Genomic DNA, 24,273 nt, shown 5'->3' with positions numbered 1-24,273 from the left:
CATCTGGTCTTGATATAGGGTGTACATCTGTCTTGGTGACAGAGTTGAAACCTCTGTAGTCCACACAAAACCTCATCTCTCTTTTCCCGTCTTCGGAATGAGGTTTGGGGACCAATACCACTGGGCTAGCTCAGGGACTGTCAGAGGGTTCAATAACCACTAAATTCAGCATCTTCTGGAATTCCACTTTGATGCTCACTTTGACTTGGTCAGACTGTCTATAGATTTTGGTTTTGACACGTAAACTGTCTTATGTGTCCCCATCATGGGTACACAGGTGGGTCTGCCCAGGGGCCAAAGAGAAAAGCCCAACAAACTGCTGTAGGACTTGCCTGCAGTCAGCTTGCTGTTGGGCAGTGAGGGTGTCTGAATAGATAACTCAATCAGCTGACCCATCTTTAGGGTCATGTGAGAGGAGGTCAGGGAGACACTCACTCTCTTCTTCCTGGTCCTCATCAGTAACCACCAAAAAGGGTATATCTGCCCTGAAACATTAGAGTTTTAGGTGGTTTACATGGATCACCCTCTTGGGTGTCCTGCTGGTGCCCAGGTCTTCCAAGTAGGTGATCTCACTCTTCTTTTCTAGGATAGGGTAAGGGCCACTCCATCTGTCCTGGAGTGCCCTGGGAGCCACAGGCTCCAGAACCCATACCTTTTGCCCTGGTTTAAATTTTACCAGTTCAGCCTTTTGACCATACCACAACTTCTGGAGCTGTTGGCTGGCCTCAAGGTTTTTAGATGTCATTCTCAAGTACTCAGCAGTCCTTGAGCGGAGGCCAAGCACATAGTCCATCTTAGAAATGGGGTCTCTAGTTGGCAGAGGTATCACCCTTGTCCAAATAGGGCCCACAATCCTAGCCAGGGTAAGTCACACACAATCCAAATTATCCTGTGCCCACCCTCTGGTAGCTTGGCACAGAGCAGTCAGGCTTAAGATAGACTGCAGAATGATGGCTCTATCAGTTTAAAATGTAGAGTCTCAAGCCACTGGTATACGATTTATGGCATGTGAAATCTACAAAAGTATAACATGAAATCTATAAATATTAAAGAAGGAATTCATTACCAATCATGTCACAAAGATGCAACAGTGAAGAAATGTTGTAATGAAGTGGGTTGAGGTCTGTTAAAATCTCTAAACCAGAAGAAAATTCTGTAGCATGTAAAAACTGTGGCAAAGATGGCGACAAACTCTTGGCTACAGCTGCAAATGTTGACACACCTGCACCTTAGCAACCCTGAAGATTCTGTGATGTCATAAAAGCATCTCACTTTGGTTAGAACCAATGATGTCATATTCTGAGAAAAAAACACAGAGGAATGCAACAGTGTTCTATTTAGGAAGCTAAAATATGTGCTGGTCTGCAGTGGCACAAAAAGCAGCACTTCTCACCATCATTCATTAGAATAAAAGGGGATTATGTGAACATATCAGGTGCTAATGGATTTAGCATAAGTGTGAGAAACACAGAGGAGGGAAATGTGGCTTAGAACATTTTAATATATTATGTTTTTTTCTTCTATACAGCATAATTTATATTCAGATTAATGGCACATAAAGTGCAAAAAGAATAATTCTAAAATAAAATTTGATAATAAAGATGCCTTTGCCTATCTCATGCCCCAGAATAGACAGAGTTAACTTTATGTGAATTACTAGACCAAAGAGATTTGGTTAACACAACCATCCCCTGTGCCCTTGTTCTGCCAGTGAGAGGTTTGCTCATTTCCATAAAAGATATCCACCAGCAGCTTTTAAACAGCCAAAACAACTATGTGGAAGCCTTGTCACATGCATGGTTGAGAAAATGGGAACGGGGAATTGGAAATCATAAAATGTCTCTATCATAAAGGAAACGATATTTTGGCAACCATAATTTAGCTTATCTGGCTACATGATGTTGTACGTTGTGTTACTGTTGCCATGGTTCCACCCAAAAGACTGACAGAGAGACTGACATTATTCTAACATAACAGTAGTTTCCGTAAACGTTGGTGTACAATTTTACTATGTTTCACTTTTAGTGCAACAGTTAAGGCTGTTAGTTTTTAGATTAATTTAGAACCTTTCTTCTCTCTGTGTGGGAGAGCTAACTATTTTATTATTTGTTTAGTTTGATTGGACCCTACGTTCTTTATTCTTTCAATTGCATCTCTTTTTTATCTATCCAATCCTTGCCTTCTTTAGAGCACGTCAAGGGGTTTATTTCAAACTCAGTTCATACTGAGACTCAGACAGGGGCACTTGAAGGAGATGTTTGCTTTTGCTGAGTCTTCTGGTCTACCTTTTGTGGCAGCAGAGATAGAACATGTGAAAATGCCTGTAGTCAGCAATCTTTCTCTAACGTGGAAGGAGGATTTCCTTTAGGGATATGGTATACTCAGACATTATTGGGTACTTAAATGCTACACAATCAAGGCTTTGTCATAGATTTCAAGCAAACCACCTTTTGTTTGCCAAAGAAGAATCTCGTTGGGCTTCACCAACAAGAACAGATTGCTTGCCCTGGCCAAAGGTTATTTAGATATTGAGGAAAGGCTTACATTGTGTAAATTGTCACATGCATATATTCTGCCTTTCATCTAGCTCTAAACAATGACTTTGTTGCCCTGTCTACATTCAAAGACTTTAATCTGTTGTGGTTCCCTGCAGTATAATTAGTGTACTGTAAAATAAAAAATCTGTATTGCCACAAGGATCTCTTTCAAAGTCTTTAAACCAAAGTAAAAAAACTTTAGAATTGTCAAATTGTGATAAAGCTTGTGGCAAATTCCTGGCTACAGCTGTCAGTGTTAATACACCAGCCTCTTGATAACCCTGAAGATTATGTGAAGTCACAAATTGTAGGAAGCTGGCTCTGTATATACCTTATCAAAATGAGATATAATGTGCACAGAGTCCAGGGATTTCCCAGAGGTTTAATGGAGACTAAGGGCCTTATTACAACTTTGGAGGACGGTGTTAATCCATCCCAAATGTGACGGATATACCACCTACCGTATTAAGAGTCCATTATATCCTATGGAACTCGTAATACAGTAGGTGGTATATCCGTCACATTTGGGACGGATTAACGCTGTCATCCAAAGTTGTAATAAGGCCCTAAATTAGATAATAATAATGCTCTCTTTTGTGGTAGTGTGGTTGAACAGTTAGACTAATCAGAGTGTAGTGCAAATCATTAGTTGTACACACACAGGCAATAAATGAAACACACACCCAATGACTGTAAGTTGATGGAAGACTTAAAATGGGCTCCTATGGATTTTCAGGGCATTCGGAATTGTATTCGCCAGCAGTTGAGTACCCACGTCTTCAGTGGGCAGACCTGGCAAGTTCCGGGTGCAGGGTGTAAACTCAGCATTGAGCTCACAATACTTTTGAATATGGGGCTCCTCGGGGTCACAAGAAAGCTGCAGGTCAGAACCTGGAGGTCGGCTCAGGGAAACCACAGGCTAGACAGAGTGGAGGGTCGCCTGCTGCATGTTGCTGCACCGGAAGTCGGGTTCCCCAAGGCCACAGTGGTTCTGTTGCAGGGTACCTTTTGGCATTGGGTTTCTTTGTCCGGAAACTTCACGGGCAGGGGTGTCCTCTGGATTTAGTCCACAGAAGTTGTTGTGTTGGTCGACCCAGGGTGGACACTTGGTCAGAAACTTCTGGGGACCTTCTCTAGACCGGTGGCCCACCTGGACACAAGCTGTGGGTATCGGGTGCAAAGTAGGCTGGGCTTGCTGATCAGGGTGGTTCTGGAGTCCTTTTTAGGGTCGAATCGGCGTCGCATGCGCTCGCGCATGCGTATCGCTAGCGAGACGCTTTAGGAAATAAGAAAAGGGATCAGAGCCCCGTCCACATCAAGTCCGTGTTTTTCATTGGTTCGTGGGCTTGCCTGTCAAAATAGGCTTGCTTTCAATAGAGGAAAGCACGCCTACGTCATTCCTTTTCTGGTGATTAGCCCTCCTCGAGCGCAGCGACCAAGTACTGAAAACATGCGAGTCTCGCTGTTTTCCATCAGGCTGTGAACTACTTTTTATTATCTTTTGTTCGCTGTGCGATCTCGCTTGTTATCCTTTGTTCGCAGCGCGATCTCGCTTGTTTTGACATATCACAGCTTCTTGGAGCGCCACGTTTTGGTTTACTTCGTGTTTGCAGTGTACCGCATTTACTTGATTATTGCAGCTGCATGGGGTGAAGATTACTTTGTGGTTGCAGTATATCGCGTTCACTTGATTATCGCAGCTGCTTTCTGTGCAGTGTTTATTTTTTACTTCGTCTTTGCAGTGCACAGCGTTTAGTTTGCCATCGCAGCTGCTAGGGGTGGTGCTTTTTGTGTTTTATTTAAAAGTTACAGTGCAGCACATCTAGTTTGTTTATCGTGGCTGCTTGGTGCACCACTTTTATTTTTTACTTTGCAATTGCAATGCACCACTTTTAGTTTAGATATGGCGCTTGGGTCATTGCAGTTTTGTGTTTACTTCACAGTTTCAGTACACCGTGTTTATTTTTTAATGCAGCAGCTTCGGCGCCGCGTTTTGATTTTGCGGCAGTGCACCACATTCACTTTGATACATAGTGGCTATTTGAGGGCACCTAATTTTAGTTATTAAGTTGCTGTCACAGTACACTGCATTCATCTTGCTTTGCGGCTGTGTGAGGGGTGGCGCATTCTAATATTTCCATTGTGGTGGCAGAGCAACGTGTCCATTTTAGTTTTAGAGTGGGTGGGAGTGGGTGCAGAGTGCTCTGTGTTTTTTCAGCTGCCTGCTATGAGCGTGAGCGTGTGCTGGCTGTGCCCACATACACACACTACACAAACCATCTGTCACGGACATGTAAACTCTCCGAGGTGTGGAGGTGGAAGCATTTGTGCTCCTGGATAGCTCAATCTCTAGAGCACGAATTTCAATGGCTGAATGGGCATCTCCTTGCAAAGCACCTATGTAATGTGCATGTGGGGCTTCTACTCCCATTCTTCTAAACACGAGGAGGCATGGTCCGGCTGAGAAAACAAGCCACACTGGTTGCAGCACCTTGAGTTCTGTTGCGGTAGTGACTATGTTAGTGGCCTTGCGGAAGAATCACAGTAACATGTTAAATGCCCTCACTTAAATGGGTCTTCTCATCTACCTGGGCCTATCTTTCTCAGATCTTTAATCTGAGGCTCCAGGGTTCAGGCCCCTGTTCAGATGGTTTGTCACTCCTAAGCATTTGTACACTATCTAGGGTTAAAGTTGGTGCTTGGGCGCTGCTCACTTTCTGATTTTCTTTAAGGTCACAGGGCAGCATTTATTCATTGTGTTGTTTACTGTCTCTGCTATTGATGTTAAACTTACATAACTTAATTAAGCTCCATGTTTATTGGGTTTACAGCAGCTGCCTTGGGTAGTGTTCACTTAATAGTTCCTTGTGGTTGCACAACACCACTTTTGATTATAGTTGCTGGAACAGCTGGTGGTGCCAAAACACAGTTGGGTGATCAGGTTTACAGTGCACCATGATTGTGGCCACAGTAGCTTTTATATCACTGGTAACTTTATTTTTTGCAGAGCCTGTTTCCCTTGTTTGCAGTACCGCGTTGTGGGGGTCACACACAGGTGATTTAATCATGGTTTCAGTGCTCTAGCTTTTTAAGGTGAACCGTGCAAAGCGCTCTGTCCCGGTTGTTATCTCTCTAACGGCTTGAAACAACGCCCATCACTTTGGTTGGTTCGTGGGCTTTCCTTTTAAAATTCGCTTGATTTGATTAGTGAAAGGCATGCGTACGTCATGCCTTTTCTGGTGTTTAGCCCTTCTTAAGCGCACTGCCAACTACTGAAAACAGACAAGGCTTCAAGTTTTCCGTATGGCTTCAGGACTACTTTTTCCTCTTTGTTTCGTAGGTAGTGAGATCTCTCTGGGCAGTAGTCAAGCGCTTTGCATGACATCGATCTTGTTACATGGATAATTGCACTTTTGTCGGTAACAAGGATAACTGCACTTTTGCCGATATGTTTCACTGCAAGCTAACTTCTGTTTCCTTCTGTGTGTTTGCTTCGCGGCCATCAGCTCTCTTATATGAAAGTGTTTATCTTTTAATATTCAGTTTATATGGCAAGAAAAGTCCGGTTAGGAGTTTATAATGCTAAGAGATCTAACTAGAGCAAACGCAAGGCCCATTGCATTACAAGTGCTTGTTTGGAGTTGCTTTTTGGACAGGGCCACTCTCCTCTAGCAATCTTGGTCCTCTGGTGGACAGACAATCCTCTTGGTGTTTTGAAGAGGTCACTGGTCCTGCAAGATGCATCACCTTTTTGAAGCAGGGGCTTCAGAAGCTGTAGACAGGCCGGTAGGGCTGGGGCCAAGTCATTTGGTGTCTGCAGTCTTCTCTGTTGGGTGTCAGCTTAGCAGTTCTTATTTTTTCTTGTTGTTTTCTTGAGGTCACCAGAAACCTGGTGAGCTGGGTTCAGGGGGGCCCTTAAATCCTGGATGGAGGGGTGTAACAGGTGTCAGGGGTCAGTAGCCAATGAGAGTGACTACACCCTTCCAGTGTCCACTCCATATGAGGTGGGTGAAACAGAACGAACCCTATGGTCCCTGTCCTCCAAACCAAGATGGAGGATTGTACATGGAGAGGGGTCACTTCAGCTCTGGACGCCTTATGGGTGGACCTATCTGAAGTGGTCACGCCTCCTTTTTTTTTCAAATGTTCCTGCTGTACTTGCCGCCAAAAGTGGGACTTTGTCCGGTGGGTGGGCATCTCCACTAGCGGGAGTGCCCTGGGACACTGTAACAGGAGGCCTGAACTTTTGAGGCTCACCGCCTGGTTTAATAGTTCCTGCAGGCAGGCGGTGTGAAGCACCTCCACCCAGAGCAAGCTTTTTTTCTGACTCCATGGGCACAAAGGCCCCCACCCCATGGGGTCAGAAACTCCTCCTTTAGTGGCAGGCTGGCACAGACTGGTCAGCCTTCAACTAAGTGGGTTACACGAAAGGGTTGGTTAAAATATAGGGAGCATTTCTCAGATGCCCTCTGGGCGCACTGTAAAATAACCCCAACACTGGCATCAGTGTGGGTTTATTCTGCCTGAGATGTTTGATGCCAAACTTCCCAATCTTCAGTGAAGTCATCATGTAGCTGTATCCTGAGAGGGATGCCATGTTGACTTTTCCTTTTTCTGCCCACCAGGACACACAAGCTGCAAATTCAGTGTGCATGTGCTTGGCGAGGAGTCCTTTAGTGTGGCATAATATATGTTGAAGCACTTAGGGACCCTACCTGGTCACAGAGCCCTTGGTACCACTGGAATGTTTTACAAGGGTCTTAGCTGTGTGCCGGGGTGTGCCAATTGTGGGAACAATGGTACACTTCTACGGAAAGAACACTGGTGCAGAGGCCTGGTTAGCAGGATCCCACCACACTTTAAGTCAAGAAAGCATCAATATCAGGAAAAAGATGGGGGAGGAACCATTAGAAAAAGGGGTTCTTTCCTACACAGCCCCCTCCCAAATGAAAGAGGATGAGACTAACTTTTCCCAGGAGATTCTTCATTGTCTAGGTGGAAGAACCTGGAAAGACATCCGCATTGGCATGGGCAGTCCCACGTCTGTGTTCCACTGAAAAGTCTAATCCCTGTGTGCTCACCTTTCATTTGTATCAGTCATCTAAGTTGTCTGTGGACAGTTTGAAGAATAAAGTGAGTACCAAACAAGTATGAGCTCAGCTTTTTCAGTGACAAAACCACAGCAATGGCCTCTGCCTCAATGTAATGTCACTCCAACTCTGCTCTCTGTAGAGTAACCTCCTTTTAATAAAAACAACAGGCTGGTCATAGCTATCCTCATTGGATTTCGGCCAGGACTGCTCCTATCCCATGTTCAGAGACATCTGTCTGCACAATGAACTGCTTAGAATAATCTGGAGCTTTGAGTACTGGTGCTGAAGTTGAAGTATGTTCTATGTGTGGGGTCGCAATGGATCCATGCCCCTTCACAAACCCCCTATTGTAACGAGTCAACCCATGGAATGCCCTGACTTGAGTCTGGGTTTTTGGAGCTTCCCAGTCCAGAATTGTCTGGATCTTGAGCTGTAAAGGTTGTATTTGGCCTCCACCTACAAGGTGGCCCACGCATACAACAGTGCTCTGCCCCGGCTGGCACTTTGATGCCTTCCTAGTGAGGCCTGCTGATTCCCCAGGTGGATCAGGTGATCCTGCCTGGATAAGCTAAAGACAGCAATATCATCTGGATATACTACACTAAAGGACTCCAAGCCAGCTAGGACTTGATTCACCAACTGTTGGAAGGTGACAGGGGCATCTTTAACACAAAGGGCCTAACAGTAAACTGATAATGCCCATTAAGTGTAGTGAATGCTGTCTTTTCTTTTGCTCCAGGTGCCGTTCTGATTTGCCAGTGCCCTGCAGTTAGGGCAAAGGTACTAAGGAATCTGACTGCACCTAATTTGTCTCTTAGTTCATCTGCTCTTGATATAGGGTGTACATCTGTCTTGGTGAAAGAGTTGAAACCACTGTAGTCCACACAAAACCTCATCTCTCTCTTCCCATCTTCGGAATGAGGTTTGGGGACAAATACCACTGGGCTAGCTCAGAGACTGTCAGAGGGTTCAATAACCACTAAATTCAGCATCTTCTGGAATTCCACTTTGGTGCTCACTTTGACTTGGTCAGACTGTCTATAGATTTTGGTTTTGACACGTAAACTGTCTTATGTGTCCCCATCATGGGTACACAGGTGGGTCTGTCCAGGGGCCAAAGAGAAAAGCCCAACAAACTGCTGTAGGACTTGCCTGCAGTCAGCTTGCTGTTGGGCAGTGAGGGTGTCTGAATAGATAACTCAATCAGCTGACCCATCTTTAGGGTCATGTGAGAGGAGGTCAGGGAGACACTCACTCTCTTCTTCCTGGTCCTCATCAGTAACCACCAGCAAGGGTATATCTGCCCTGAAACATTAGAGTTTTAGGTGGTTTACTTGGATCACCCTCTTGGGTGTCCTGCTGGTGCCCAGGTCTTCCAAGTAGTTGATCTCACTCTTCTTTTCTAGGATAGGGTAACGGCCACTCCATCTGTCCTGGAGTCCCCTGGGAGCCACAGGCTCCAGAACCCATACCTTTTGCCCTGGTTTAAATTTTACCAGTTCAGCCTTTTGACCATACCACAACTTCTGGAGCTGTTGGCTAGCCTCAAGGTTTTTAGATGTCTTTTTCAAGTACTCAGCAGTCCTTGAGCGGAGGCCAAGCACATAGTCCATCTTAGAAATGGGGTCTCTAGTTGGCAGAGGTATCACCCTAGTCCAAATAGGGCCCATAATCCGAGCCAGGGTAAGTCACACACAATCCAAATTATCCCGTGCCCACCCTCTGGTAGCTTGGCACAGAGCAGTCAGGCTTAAGATAGACTGCAGAATGATGGCTCTATCGGTTTAAAATTTACAGTCTCAAGCCACTAGTATACGGATTTATGGCATGTGAAATCTACAAAAATATAACATGAAATCTATAAATATTAAAGGAAGAACTCCTTACCAATCATGTCATAAAGATGTAACAGTGAAGAAATGTTGTAATGAAGTGGGTTTAGGTCTGTTAAAATCTCTAAACCAGAAGAAAATTCTGTAGCATGTAAAAACTGTGGCAAAGATGGCGACAAACTCTTGGCTACAGCTGCCAATGTTGACACACCTGCACCTTAGCAACCCTGAAGATTCTGTGATGTCATAAAAGCATCTCACTTTGGTTAGAACCAATGATGTCATTCTGAGAAAAAAACACAGAGGAATGCAACAGTGTTCTATTTAGGAAGCTAAAATATGTGCTGGTCTGCAGTGGCACAAAAAGAAGCACTTCTCACCATCATTCATTGGAATAAAAGGGGATTATGGGAACATATCAGTTGCTAATGGATTTAGCATAAGTGTGAGAAACACAGAGGAGGGAAATGTGGGTTAGAACATTTTAATATATTATGTTTTTTTCTTCTATACAGCATAATTTATATTCAGATTAATAGCACATAAAGTGCAAAAAGAATAATTCTAAAATAAAATTTGATAATAAAGATGGCTTTGCCTATCTCATGCCCCAGAATAGACAATTACTGTGAATTACTAGACCAAAGAGATTTGGCTAACACAACCATCCCCTGTCCCCTTGTTCTGCCAGTGAGGGGTTTGCTCATTTCCATAAAATATATCCACCAGCAGCTTTCAAACAGCCAAAACAACTATGTGGAAGCCTTGTCACGTGCAGGGTTGAGAAAACGGGAACGGGGAATTGGAAATCATAAAATGTCTCTATCATAAAGGAAATGTTATTGGGGCAACCATAATTTAGCTTATCTGGCTACATGATCTTGTACGTTGTGTTACTGTTGCCATGGTTCCACCTAAAAGACTAACAGAGAGACTAACATTATTCTAACATAACAGTAGTTTCCATAAACGTTGGTGTACAATTTTACTCTGTTTCACTTTTAGTGCAACAGTTAAGGCTGTTAGTTTTTAGATTAATTTAGCACCTTTCTTCTCTCTGTGTGGGAGAGCTAACTATTTTATTATTTGTTTAGTTTGATTGGACCCTACATTCTTTATTCTTCCAATTGCATCTCTTTTTTATCTATTGAATCCTTGCCTTCTTTAGAGCATGTCAAGAGGTTTATTTCAAACTCAGTTCATACTGAGATTCAGACAGGGGCACTTGAAGGAGATGTTTGCTTTTGCTGAGTCTTCTGGTCTACCTTTTGTGGCAGCAGAGATAGAACATGTGAAAATGCCTGTAGTCAGCAATCTTTCTCTAAGGTGGAAGGAGGATTTCCTTTAGGGATATGGTATACTCAGACATTATTGGGTACTTAAATACTACACAATCAAGGCTTTGTCATAGATTTTAAGCAAACCACTTTTTGTTTGCCAAAGAAGAATCTCCTTGGGCTTCGCCAACAAGACCAGATTGCTTGCCCTGGCCACTGGTTATTTAGATATTGAGGAAAGGCTTACATTGTGTAAATTGTCACATGCATATATTCTGCCTTTCATCTAGCTCTAAACAATGACTTTGTTGTCCTGTCTACATTCAAAGACTTTAATCTGTTGTGGTTCCCTGCAGTATAATTAGCGTACTGTAAAATAAAAAATGAGGAATTTCCAATCTGTATTGCCACAAGGATCTCTTTCAAAGTCTTTAAACCAAAGTAAAAACTTTAGAATTGTCAAATTGTGAGAAAGCTTGTGGCAAATTCCTGGCTACAGCTGTCAGCGTTAATTCAGCAGCCTCTTGATAACCCTGAAGATTATGTGAAGTCACAAATTGTAGGAAGCTGGCTCTGTGTATACCTTATCAAAATGAGATATAATGTGCACAGAGTCCAGGGATTTCCCAGAAGTTTAATGGAGACTAAATTAGATAATGACAATGCTCTCTTTTGTGGTAGTGTGGTTGAACAGTTAGACTAATCAGAACGTAGTGCAAATCATTAGTTGTACACACACAGGCAATAAATGAAACACACACCCAATGACTGCAAGTTGATGGAAGATTTTAAATGGGCTCCCATGGATTTTCAGGGCATTCGGAATTGTATTCGCCAGCAGGTAAGTACCCACGTCTTCAGTGGGCAGACCTGCAAGTTCCGGGTGCAGGGTATAAACTCAGCTTTGAGCTCACAATACTTTTGAATATGGGGCTCCTCGGGTCACAAGAAAGCTGCAGGTCAGGACCTGGAGGTCGGCTCAGGGAAACCACAGGCTAGACAGAGTGGAAGGTTGCCTGCTGCATGTTGCTGCACCGGAAGTCGGGTTCCCCAAGGCCAGGGTGGTGCTGTTGCAGGGTACCTTTTGGCATTGGGTTTCTTTGTCCGGAAACTTCACGGGCAGGGGTGTCCTCTGGATTTAGTCCACAGAAGTTGTTGTGTTGGTCAACCCAGGGTGGACACTTGGTCAGAAACGTCTGGGGACCTGCTCTAGACCGGTGGCCCACCTGGACACAAGCCGTGGGTATCGGTGGCAGAGTAGGCTGGGCTTGCTGATCAGGGTGGTTCTGGAGTCCTTTTTAGTTTCGAGTCTGCGTCACATGCGCTCGCGCATGCGTATCGCTAGCGAGACGCTTTAGGAAATAAGAAAAGGGATCACAGCCCCGTCCACGTCACGTCCGTGTTTTTCATTGGTTTGTGGGCTTGCCTGTCAAAATAGGCTTGATTTCAATAGAGGAAAGCACGCTTACGTCATTCCTTTTCTGGTGATTAGCCCTCCTCGAGCGCAGCGACCAAGTACTGAAAACATGCGAGGCTCGCTGTTTTCCATCAGGTTTGTGGACTACTTTTTATTATCTTTTGTTCGCTGCGCGATCTCGCTTGTTATCCTTTGTTCGCAGTGCGATCTCGCTTGTTTGGAGCGCCACGTTTTGTGTTTACTTTGTGTTTGCAGTGTACTGCATTTACTTGATTATTGCAGCTGCATGGGGTGAAGATTACTTTGTGGTTGCAGTATATCGCGTTCACGTGATTATCGCAGCTGCTTTCAGTGCAGTGTTTATTTTTTACTTCTTGGTTGCAGTGCACGGTGTTTACTTTGTTATTGCAACTGCTAGGGGTGGTGCTTTTTGTGTTTTATTTAAAAGTTACAGTGCAGCACATCTAGATTGTTTATCGTAGCTGCTTGGGGCACCACTTTTCATTTTTACTTCGCAATTGCAATGCACCACTTTTAGTTTAGATATGGCCCTTGGGTCACTGCAGTTTTGTGTTTACTTCACAGTTTCAGTACACCGTGTTTATTTTTTAATGCAGCAGCTTCGGCGCCGCATTTTGGTTTTGCGGCAGTGCACCACATTCACTTTGATACATAGTGGCTATTTGAGGGCACCTAATTTTAGTTATTAAGTTGCTGCCGCAGTACAATGCATTCATCTTGCTTTGCGGCTGTGTGAGGGGTGGCGCATTCTAATATTTCCATTGTGGTGGCAGAGCAACGTGTCCATTTTAGTTTTAGAGTGGGTGGGAGTGGGTGCAGAGTGCTCTCTGTTTTTTCAGCTGCCTGCTATGGAGCGTGAGCGTGTGCTGGCTGTGCCCACATACGCACACTACACAAACCATCTGTCACGGACATGTAAACTCTCCGAGGTGTGGAGGTGGAAGCATTTGTGCTTCTGGATAGCTCAATCTCTAGAGTACGAATTTCAATGGATGAATGGGCATCTCCTTGCAATGCACCTATGTAATGTGCATGTGGGGCTTCTACTCCCATTCTTCTAAACACGAGGAGGCATGGTCCGAGTGAGAAAACAAGCCACACTGGTTGCTGCAACTTGAGTTCTGCTGCGGTAGTGACTATGTTAGTGGCCTTGCAGAAGAATCACAGTAACATGTTAAATGACCTCACTTAAATGGGTCTTCTCATCTACCTGGGCCTATCTTTCTCAGATCTTTAATCTGAGGCTCCAGGGTTCAGGCCCCTGTTCAGATGGTTTGTCACTCCTAAGCATTTGTACACTATCTAGGGTTACAGTTGGTGCTTGGGCGCTGCTCACTTTCTGATTTTCTTTAAGGTCACAGCGCAGCATTTATTCATTTGTGTTGTTTACTGTCTCTGCTATCGATGTTAAAGTTACATAACTTAATTAAGCTCCATGTTTATTGTGTTTACAGCAGCTTTCCTTGGGTAGTGTTCACTTCATGGTTCCTTGTGGTTGCACAACACCACTTTTGATTATAGTTGCTGGAACAGCTGGTGGTGCCAAAACACAGTAGGGTGATCAGGTTTACAGTGCACCATGATTGTGGCAACACTAGCTTTTATATCACTGGTAACTTTATTTTTTGCAGAGCCTGTTTCCCTTGTTTGCAGTACCGCGTTGTGGGGGTCACACACAGGTGATTTAATCATGGTTTCACTGCTCTAGTTTTTTAGGGTGGAGCGTGCAAAGCGCTCTCTCCCTGTTGTTATCTCTCTAATGGCTTGTAACAACGCCCATCACTTTGGTTGGTTCGTGGGCTTGCCTTTTAAAATTCGGTTGATTCGATTACTGAAAGGCAAGCTTACGTCATGCCTTTTCTGGTGTTTAGCCCTTGTTAAGCGCACTGCCAACTACTGAAAACATACAAGGATTCATGTTTTCCGTATGGCTTCAGGACTACTTTTTCCTCTTTGTTTCGTAGGTAGTGAGATCTCGCTGGGCAGTAGTCAAGCGCTTTGCATGACATCGATCTTGTTACATGGATAATTGCACTTTTGTCGGTAACAAGTATGACTGCACTTTTGCCGATATGTTTCACTGCAAGCTAACTTCTGTTTCCTAATCTGTGTTTGCTTTACGGCCATCGGCTCTCTTATGTGAAAGTGTTTATCTTTTAATATTCAGTTTATGTGGCAAGAAAAGTCCGGTTAGGAGTTCATAATGCTAAGAGCTCTAACTCGAGCAAACGTGAGGCCCATTGCATTGCAAATGCTTGTTTGGAGTTGCTTTTTGGACAGGGCCGCTGTCCTCTAGCGATCTTGGTCCTCTGGTGGACAGGCAATCCTCTTGGGGTTTTGAAGAGGTCACTGGTCCTGCAAGATACATCACTTTTTTGAAGCAGGGGCTTCAGAAGCTGTAGACAGGCCGGTAGGGGTGGGGCCAAGTCAATTGGTGTGTGCAGTCTTCTCTGTTGGGTGTCAGCTTAGCAGTTCTTATTTCTTCTTGTTGTCTTCTTGAGGTCACCAGAAACCTGGTGAGCTGGGTTCAGGGGTGCCCTTAAATCCCGGATGGAGGGGTGTAACAGGTGTCAGGGATCAGTAGCCTATGGCTACTGACCCTGAGGGTGACTACACCCTTCCAGTGTCCACTCCATTTGAGGTGGGTGAAACAGAACGAACCCTATGGTCCCTGTCCTCCAAACCAAGATGGAGGATTCTACATGGAGAGGGGTCACTTCAGCTCTGGACGCCTTATGGGTGGACCTATCTGAAGTGGTCACTCCTCCTTTTTTTTCAAATGTTCCTGCTGTACTTGCCGCCAAAAGTGGGACTTTGTCCGGTGGATGGGCATCTCCACTAGCGGGAGTGCCCTGGTACACTGTAACAGGAAGCCTGAACTTTTGAGGCTCACCGCCTCGTTTTATAGTTCCTGCAGGCAGGCGGTGTGAAGCACCTCCACCCAGAGCAAGCTTTTTTTCTGACTCCATGGGCACAAAGGCCCCCACCCCATGGGGTCAGAAACTCCTCCTTTAGTGGCAGGCTGGCACATACTGGTCAGCCTTAAACTAAGTGGGTTATACAAAAGGGTTGGTTAAAATATAGGGAGCATTTCTCAGATGCCCTCGGGGCGCACTGTACAATATCTCCAACTCTGGCATCAGTGTGGGTTTATTCTGCTTCAGATGTTTGATGCCAAACTTCCCAATCTTCAGTGAAGTCATCATGTAGCTGTAGAGTTCATGATGACAAACTCCTAGCCCATGTACTTTTTGTGGCCACACTGCACTTACAACGTCTAAGAATTGACTTAGATATTGTAGGGGCATATTGCTCATGCAGCTATGCCCTCACCTGTGATAGAGTGCACCCTGCCCAAGGGCTGAGAGGCCTGCTAGAGGAGTGTCTTACCTATGCCACAGGCAGTGGTTGGTGGACCTGGCATCCTGAGAGGGATGCCAAGCTGACCTTTCCTTTTTCTGCCCACCAGTACACACAAGCTGCAAATTCAGTGTGCATGTGCTTGGCGAGGAGTCCTATAGTGTGGCATAATATATGTTGCAGCACTTAGGGACCCTACCTGGTCACAGAGCCCTTGGTACCACTGGTATGTTTTACAAGGGTCGTAGCTGTGTGCCGGGGTGTGCCAATTGTGGGAACAATGGTACAATTCTAGGGAAAGAACTCTGGTGCAGGTGCCTGGTTAGCAGGATCCCACCACACTTTAAGTCAAGAAAGAATCAATATCAGGAAAAAGGTGGGGGAGGAACCATTAGAAAAAGGGGCTCTTTCCTACACAGCCCCCTCCCAAATGAAAGAGGATGAGACTAACTTTTCCCAGGAGAGTCTTCATTGTCTAAGTGGAAGAACCTGGAAAGCCATCCGCATTGGCATGGGCAGTCCCACGTCTGTGTTCCACTGAAAAGTCCAATCCCTGTGTGCTCACCTTTCATTTGTATCAGTCATCTAAGTTGTCGTGGACAGTTTGAACAATAAAGTGAGTACCAAACAAGTATGAGCTCAGCTTTTTCAGTGACAAAACCACAGCAATGGCCTCCTTCTCAATGTAATCTCACTCCAACTCTGCTCTTTGTAGAGTAACCTCCTTTTAATAAAAAAAACAGGCTGGTCATAGCTATCATCATTGGATTTCGGACAGGACTGCTCCTATCCCATGTTCAGAGACATCTGTCTGCATAATGAACTGCTTAGAATAATCTGGAGCTTTGAGTACTGGTGCTGAAGTTGAAGTATGTTCTATGTGGGGGGGTCACAATGGATCCATACCCCTTCACAAGCCCCCTATTGTAACTAGTCAACCCATGGAATGCCCTGACTTGAGTCTGGGTTTTTAGAGCTTCCCAGTCCAGAACTGTCTGGATCTTGGGCTGTAAAGGTTGCATTTGGCCTCCACCTACAAGGTGGCCAACGCATACAACAGTGCTCTGCCCTGTCTGGCACTTTGATGCCTTCCTAGTGAGGCCTGCTGATTCCCCAGGTGGATCAGGTGATCCTGCCTGGATAAGCTAAAGACCGCAATTTCATCTGGATATACTACACTAAAGGACTCCAAGCCAGCAAGGACTTGATTCCCCAACCGTTGGAATGTGACGGGGGCATCTTTAACACAAAGGGCCTAACAGTAAACTGATAATGCCCATTAAGTGTAGTGAATGCTGTCTTTTCTTTTGCTCCAGGTGCTGTTCTGATTTGCCAGTGCCCTGCAGTTAGGGCAAAGGTACTAAGGATTCTGGCTGCACCTAATGTGTCTCTTAGTTCATCTGCTCTTGATATAGGGTGTACATCTGTCTTGGTGACAGAGTTGAAACCTGTGTAGTCCACACAAAACCTCATCTCTCTCTTCCCATCTTCGGAATGAGGTTTGGGGACCAATACCACTGGGCTAGCTCAGGGACTGTCAGAGGGTTCAATAAACACTAAATTCAGCATCTTCTGGAATTCCACTTTGATGCTCACTTTAACTTGGTCAGACTGTCTATAGATTTTGGTTTTGACACGTAAACTGTCTTATGTTTCCCCATCATGGGTACACAGGTGGGTCTGTCCAGGGGCCAAAGAGAAAAGCCCAACAAACTGCTGTAGGACTTGCCTGCAGTCAGCTTGCTGTTGGGCAGTGAGGGTGTCTGAATTGATAACTCAATCAGCTGACCCATCTTTAGGGTCATGTGAGAGGAGGTCAGGGAGACACTCACTCTCTTCTTCCTGGTCCTCATCAGTAACCACCAACAAGGGTATATCTGCCCTGAAACATTAGAGTTTTAGGTGGTTTACATGGATCACTCTCTTGGGTGTCCTGCTGGTGCCCAGGTCTTCCAAGTAGGTGACCTAACTCTTCTTTTCTAGGATAGGGTAAGGGCCACTCCATCTGTCCTGGAGTGTCCTGGGAGCCACAGGCTAAAGAACCCATACCTTTTGCCCTGGTTTAAATTTGACCAGTTCAGCCTTTTGACCATACCACAACTTCTGGAGCTGTTGGCTGGCCTCAAGGTTTTTCAATGTCTTTTTCAAGTACTCAGCAGTGCTTGAGTGGAGGCCAAGCACATAGTCCATCTTAGAAATGGGGTCTCTAGTTGGCAGAGGTATCACCCTTGTCCAAATATGGCCCACAATCCTAGCCAGGGTAAGTCACACACAATCCAAATTATCCTGTGCCCACCCTCTGGTAGCTTGGCACAGAGCAGTCAGGCTTAAGATAGACTGCAGAATGATGGCTCTATCAGTTTAAAATTTAGAGTCTCAAGCCCCTGGTATACGGATTTATGGCATGTGAAATCTACAAAAATATAACATGAGATCTATAAATATTAAAGGAAGAATTCCTTACCAATCATGTCACAAAGATGTAACAGTGAAGAAATGTTGTAATGAAGTGGGTTGAGGTCTGTTAAAATCTCTAAACCAGAAGAAAATTCTGTAGCATGTCAAAACTGTGGCAAAGATGGCGACAAACTCTTGGCTACAGCTGCCAATGTTGACACACCTGCACCTTAGCGACCCTGAAGATTCTGTGATGTCATAAAAGCATCTCACTTTGGTTAGAACCAATGATGTCATTCTCAGAAAAAAACACAGAGGAATGCAACAGTGTTCTATTTAGGAAGCTTAAATATATGCTGGTCTGCAGTTGGACAAAAAGCAGCACTTCTCACCATCATTCATTGGAATAAAAGGGGATTATGTGAACATATCAGTTGCTAATGGATTTAGCATAAGTGTGAGAAACACAGAGGAGGGAAATGTGGCTTAGAACATTTTAATATATTATGTTTCTTTCTTCTATACAGCATAATTTATATTCAGATTAATAGCACATAAAGAGCAAAAAAAATAATTCTAAAATAAAATTTGATAATAAAGATGCCTTTGCCTATCTCATGCCCCAGAATAGACAGAGTTAACTTTACGTGAATTACTAGACCAAAGAGATTTGGTTAACACAACCATCCCCTGTCCCCTTGTTCTGCCAGTGAGAGGTTTGCTCATTTCCATAAAATATATCCACCAGCAGCTTTCAAACAGCCAAAACAACTATGTGGAAGCCTTGTCACGTGCAGGGTTGAGAAAATGGGAAAGGGGAATTGGAAATCATAAAATGTCTCTATCATAAAGGAAACGTTATTGGGGTAACCATAATTTAGCTTATCTGGCTACATGATCTTGTACGTTGTGTTACTGTTGCCATGGTTCCACCCAAAATACTGACAGAGAGCTGACATTATTCTAACATAACAGTAGTTTCCATAAACGTTGGTGTACAATTTTACTCTGTTTCACTTTTAGTGCAACAGTTAAGGCTATTAGTTTTTAGATTAATTTAGCACCTTTCTTCTCTCTGTGTGGGAGAGCTAACTATTTTATTATTTGTTTAGTTTGATTGGACCCTACATTCTTTATCCTTTCAATTGCATCTCTGTTTTATCTATTGAATCCTTGCCTTCTTTACAGCACGTCAAGGGGTTTATTTCAAACTCAGTTCATACTGAGGCTCAGACAGGGGCACTTGAAGGGGATATTTGCTTTTGCTGAGTCTTCTGGTGTACCTTTTGTGGCAGCAGAGATAGAACATGTGAAAATGCCTGTAGTCAGCAATCTTTCTCTAACGTGGAAGGAGGATTTCCTTTAGGGATATGGTATACTCAGACATTATTGGGTACTTAAATGCTACACAATCAAGGCTTTGTCATAGATTTTAAGCAAACCACCTTTTGTTTGCCAAAGAAGAATCTCCTTGGGCTTCACCAACAAGACCAGATTGCTTGCCCTGGCCACTGGTTATTTAGATATTGAGGAAAGGCTTACATTGTGTAAATTGTCACATGCATATATTCTGCCTTTCATCTAGCTCTAAACAATGACTTTGTTGTCCTGTCTACATTCAAAGACTTTAATCTGTTGTGGTTCCCTGCAGTATAATTAGCGTACTGTAAAATAAAAAATGAGGAATTTCCAATCTGTATTGCCACAAGGATCTCTTTCAAAGTCTTTAAACCAAAGTAAAAACTTTAGAATTGTCAAATTGTTATAAAGCTTGTGGCAAATTCCTGGCTACAACTGTCAGCGTTAATACAGCAGTCTCTTGATAACCCTGAAGATTATGCGAAGTCACAAATTGTAGGAAGCTGGCTCTGTGTATACCTTATCAAAATGAGATATAATGTGCACAGAGTCCAGGGATTCCCAGAGGTTTAATGGAGACTAAATTAGATAATAATAATACTCTCTTTTGTGGTAGTGTGGTTGAACAGTTAGACTAATCAGAGCGTAGTGCAAATCATTAGTTGTACACACACAGGCAATAAATGAAACACACACCCAATGACTGCAAGTTGATGGAAGATTTAAAATGGGCTCCCATGGATTTTCAGGGCATTCGGAATTGTATTCGCCAGCAGGTAAGTACCCACGTCTTCAGTGGGCAGACCTGGCAAGTTCCGGGTGCAGGGTGTAAACTCAGCATTGAGCTCACAATACTTTTGAATATGGGGCTCCTTGGGGTCACAAGAAAGCTGCAGGTCAGGACCTGGAGGTCGGCTCAGGGAAACCACAGGCTAGACAGAGTGGAGGGTCGCCTGCTGCATGTTGCTGCACCGGAAGTCGGGTTCCCCAAGGCCAGGGTGGTGCTGTTGCAGGGTACCTTTTGGCATTGGGTTTCTTTGTCCGGAAACTTCACGGGCAGGGGTGTCCTCTGGATTTAGTCCACAGAAGTTGTTGTGTTGGTCAACCCAGGGTGGACACTTGGTCAGAAACATCTGGGGACCTGCTCTAGACCGGTGGCCCACCTGGACACAAGCCGTGGGTATCGGGTGCAGAGTAGGCTGGACTTGCTGATCAGGGTGTTTCTGGAGTCCTTTTTAGGGTCGAGCCTGCATCGCATGCGCTCGCCAATGCGTATCGCTAGTGAGACGCTTAGGAAATAAGAAAAGGGATCAGAGCCCCGTTCACGTCACGTCTGTGTTTTTCATTGGTTCGTGGGCTTGCCTGTCAAAATAGGCTTGCTTTCAATAGAGAAAAGCACGCCCACGTCATTCCTTTTCTGGTGATTAGCCCTCCTCGAGCGCAGCGACCAAGTACTGAAAACATGTGAGGCTCGCTGTTTTCCGTCAGGTTTGTGTACTACTTTTTATTATCCTTTCTTCGCAACGCGATCTCACTTGTTTGGACATATCACAGCTTCTTGGGGCTCCACGTTTTGTTTTTACTTCGTGTTTGAAGTGTACCGCATTTACTTGATTATTGCAGCTGCATGGGGTGAAGATTACTTTGTGGTTGCATTATATCGCGTTCACTTGATTATCGCAGCTGCTTTCAGTGCAGTGTTTATTTTTTTCTTCATGGTTGCAGTGCACGGCGTTTACTTTGCTATTGCAGCTGCTAGGGGTGGTTCTTTTTCTGTTTTATTTAAAAGTTACAGTGCAGCACATCTAGTTTGTTTATCGTGGCTGCTTGGGGCACCACTTTTCATTTTTACTTCGCAATTGCAATGCACCACTTTTAGTTTAGATATGGCGCTTGGGTCATTGCAGTTTTGTGTTTACTTCACAGTTTCAGTACACCATGTTTATTTTTTAATGCAGCAGCTTCGGCGCCGCGTTTTGATTTTGCGGCAGTGCACCACATTCACTTTGATACATAGGGGCTATTTGAGGGCAACTAATTTTAGTTATTAAGTTTCTGTCGTAGTGCACTGCATTCATCTTGCTTTGCGGCTGTGTGAGTGGTGGTGCATTCTAATATTTCCATTGTGGTGGCAGAGCAACGTGTCCATTTTAGTTTTAGAGTGGGTGGGAGTGGGTGCAGAGTGCTCTGTGTTTTTTCAGCTGCCTGCTATGGAGCGTGAGCGTGTGCTGGCTGTGCCCACATACGCACACTACACAAACCATCTTTCACGGACATGTAAACTCTCCGAGGTGTGGAGGTGGAAGCATTTGTGCTCCTGGATAGCTCAATCTCTAGAGCACGAATTTCAATGGCTGAATGGGCATCTCCTTGCAATGCACCTATGTAATGTGCATGTGGTGCTTCTACTCCCATTCTTCTAAACACGAGGAGGCATGGTCCGAGTGAGAAAACAAGCCACACTGGTTGCAGTACCTTGAGTTTTGCTGCGGTAGTCACTATGTTAGTGGTCTTGCAGAAGCATCACAGTAACATGTTAAATTACCTCACTTAAATGGGTCTTCTCATCTACCTGGGCCTATCTTTCTCAGATCTTTAATCTGAGGCTCCAGGGTTCAGGCCCCTGTACAGATGGTTTGTCACTCCTAATCATTTGTACACTATCTAGGGTTACAGTTGGTGCTTGGGCGCTGCTCACTTTCTGATTTTCTTTAAGGTCACAGGGCAGCATTTATTCATTGTGTTGTTTATTGTCTCTGCTATCGATGTTAAACTTACATAACTTAATTAAGCTCCATGTTTGTTGTGTTTACAGCAGCTGCCTTGGGTAGTGTTCACTTCATGGTTCCTTGTGGTTGCACGACACCACTTTCGATTATAGTTGCTGGCACAGCTGGTGGTGCCAAAACACACTTGGGTGATCAGGTTTACAGTGCACCATGATTGTGGCAACACTAGCTTTTATATCACTGGTAACTTTATTTTTTGCAGAGCCTGTTTCCCTTGTTTGCAGTACCGCGTTGTGGGGGTCCCACAGAGGTGATTTAGTTTTTTAGGGTGGAGCGTGCAAAGCGCTCTGTCCCTGTTGTTATCTCTCTAACGGCTTGTAACAATGCCCATCACTTTGGTTGGTTCGTGGGCTTGCCTTTTAAAATTCGCTTGATTTGACTAGTGAAAGGCATGCGTACGTCATACCTTTTCTGGTGTTTAGCCCTTGTTAAGCGCACCGCCAACTACTGAAAACATACAAGGATTCATGTTTTCCGTATGGCTTCAGGACTACTTTTTCCTCTTTGTTTCACAGGTAGTGAGATCTCGCTGGGCAGTAGTCAAGCGCTTTGCATGACATCGATCTTGTTACATGGATAATTGCACTTTTGTCGGTAACAAGGATGACTGCACTTTTGCAGATATATTTCACTGCAAGCTAACTTCTGTTTCCTTCTGTGTGTTTGCTTCGCGGCAATCGGCTCTCTTATGTGAAAGTGTTAATCTTTTAATATTCAGTTTATGTGGCAAGAAAAGTCCGGTTAGGAGTTTCTAATGCTAAGAGCTCTAACTCGAGCAAAGGCGAGGCTCATTGCTTTGCAAATGCGTGTTTGGAGTTGCTTTTTGGACAGTGCCTCTGTCCTCTAGCGATCTTGGTCCTCTGGTGGACAGGCAATCCTCTTGGGGTTTTGAAGAGGTCACTGGTCCTGCAAGATACATCACCTTTTTGAAGCAGGGGCTTAAGAAGCTGTAGACAGGCCGGTAGGGCTGGGGCCAATTCAATTGGTGTCTGCAGTTTTCTCTGTTGGGTGTCAGCTTAGCAGTTCTTATTTCTTCTTGTTGTCTTCTTGAGGTCACCAGAAACCTTGTGAGCTAGGTTCAGGGGTGCCCTTAAATCCTGGATGGAGGGGTGTAACAGGTGTCAGGGGTCAGGGATCAGTAGCCAATGGCTAATGACGTTGAGGGTGACTACACCCTTCCAGTGTCCACTCCATTTGAGGTGGGTGAAACAGAACGAACCCTATGGTCCCTGTCCTCCAAACCAAGATGGAGGATTCTAAATGGAAAGGGGTCACTTCAGCTCTATACGCCTTATGGGTGGACCTATCTGAAGTGGTCACTTCTCCTTTTTTTTTCAAATGTTCCTGCTGTACTTGCCGCCAAAAGTGGGACTTTGTCCGGTGGGTGGACATCTCCACTAGCGGGAGTGCCCTGGTACACTGTAACAAGAGGCCTGAACTTTTGAGGCTCACCGCCTCGTTTTATAGTTCCTGCAGGCAGGCGGTGTGAAGCACCTCCACCCAGAGCAAGCTTTTTTTCTGACTCCATGGGCACAAAGGCCTCCACCCCATGGGGTCAGAAACTCCTCCTTTAGTGGCAGGCTGACACATACTGGTCAGCCTTAAACTAAGTGGGTTACACGAAAGGGTTGGTTAAAATATAGGGAGCATTTCTCAGATGCCCTCTGGACGCACTGTATAATAACTCCAACACTGGCATCAGTGTGGGTTTATTCTGCGTGAGATGTTTGATGCCAAACTTCCCAATCTTCAGTGAAGTCATCATGTAGCTGTAGAGTTCATGATGACAAACTCCAAGACCATGTACTTTTTGTGGCCACACTGCACTTACAATGTCTAAGAATTGACTTAGATATTGTAGGGGCATATTGCTCATGCAGCTATGCCCTCTCCTGTGATAGAGTGCACCCTGCCCAAGGGCTGAGAGGCCTGCTAGAGGAGTGTCTTACTTATGCCACAGGCAGTGGTTGGTGGACCTGGCATCCTGAGAGGGATGCCATGCTGACCTTTCCTTTTTCTACCCACCAGTACACACAAGCTGCAAATTCACTGTGCATGTGCTTGGCGAAGAGTCCTTTAGTGTGAAATAATATATGTTGCAGCACTTAGTGACCCTACCTGGTCACAGAGCCCTTGGTACCACTGGTATGTTTTACAAGGGTGTTAGCTGTATGCCGGGGTCTGCCAATTG

Source organism: Pleurodeles waltl, chromosome 8 (genome assembly GCF_031143425.1).
Source record: "Pleurodeles waltl isolate 20211129_DDA chromosome 8, aPleWal1.hap1.20221129, whole genome shotgun sequence".
Classification (NCBI taxonomy): Eukaryota; Metazoa; Chordata; class Amphibia; order Caudata; family Salamandridae; genus Pleurodeles; species Pleurodeles waltl.
The sequence above is the reverse complement of the archived record's forward strand: the minus strand, read 5'-3'. Positions refer to the sequence as shown.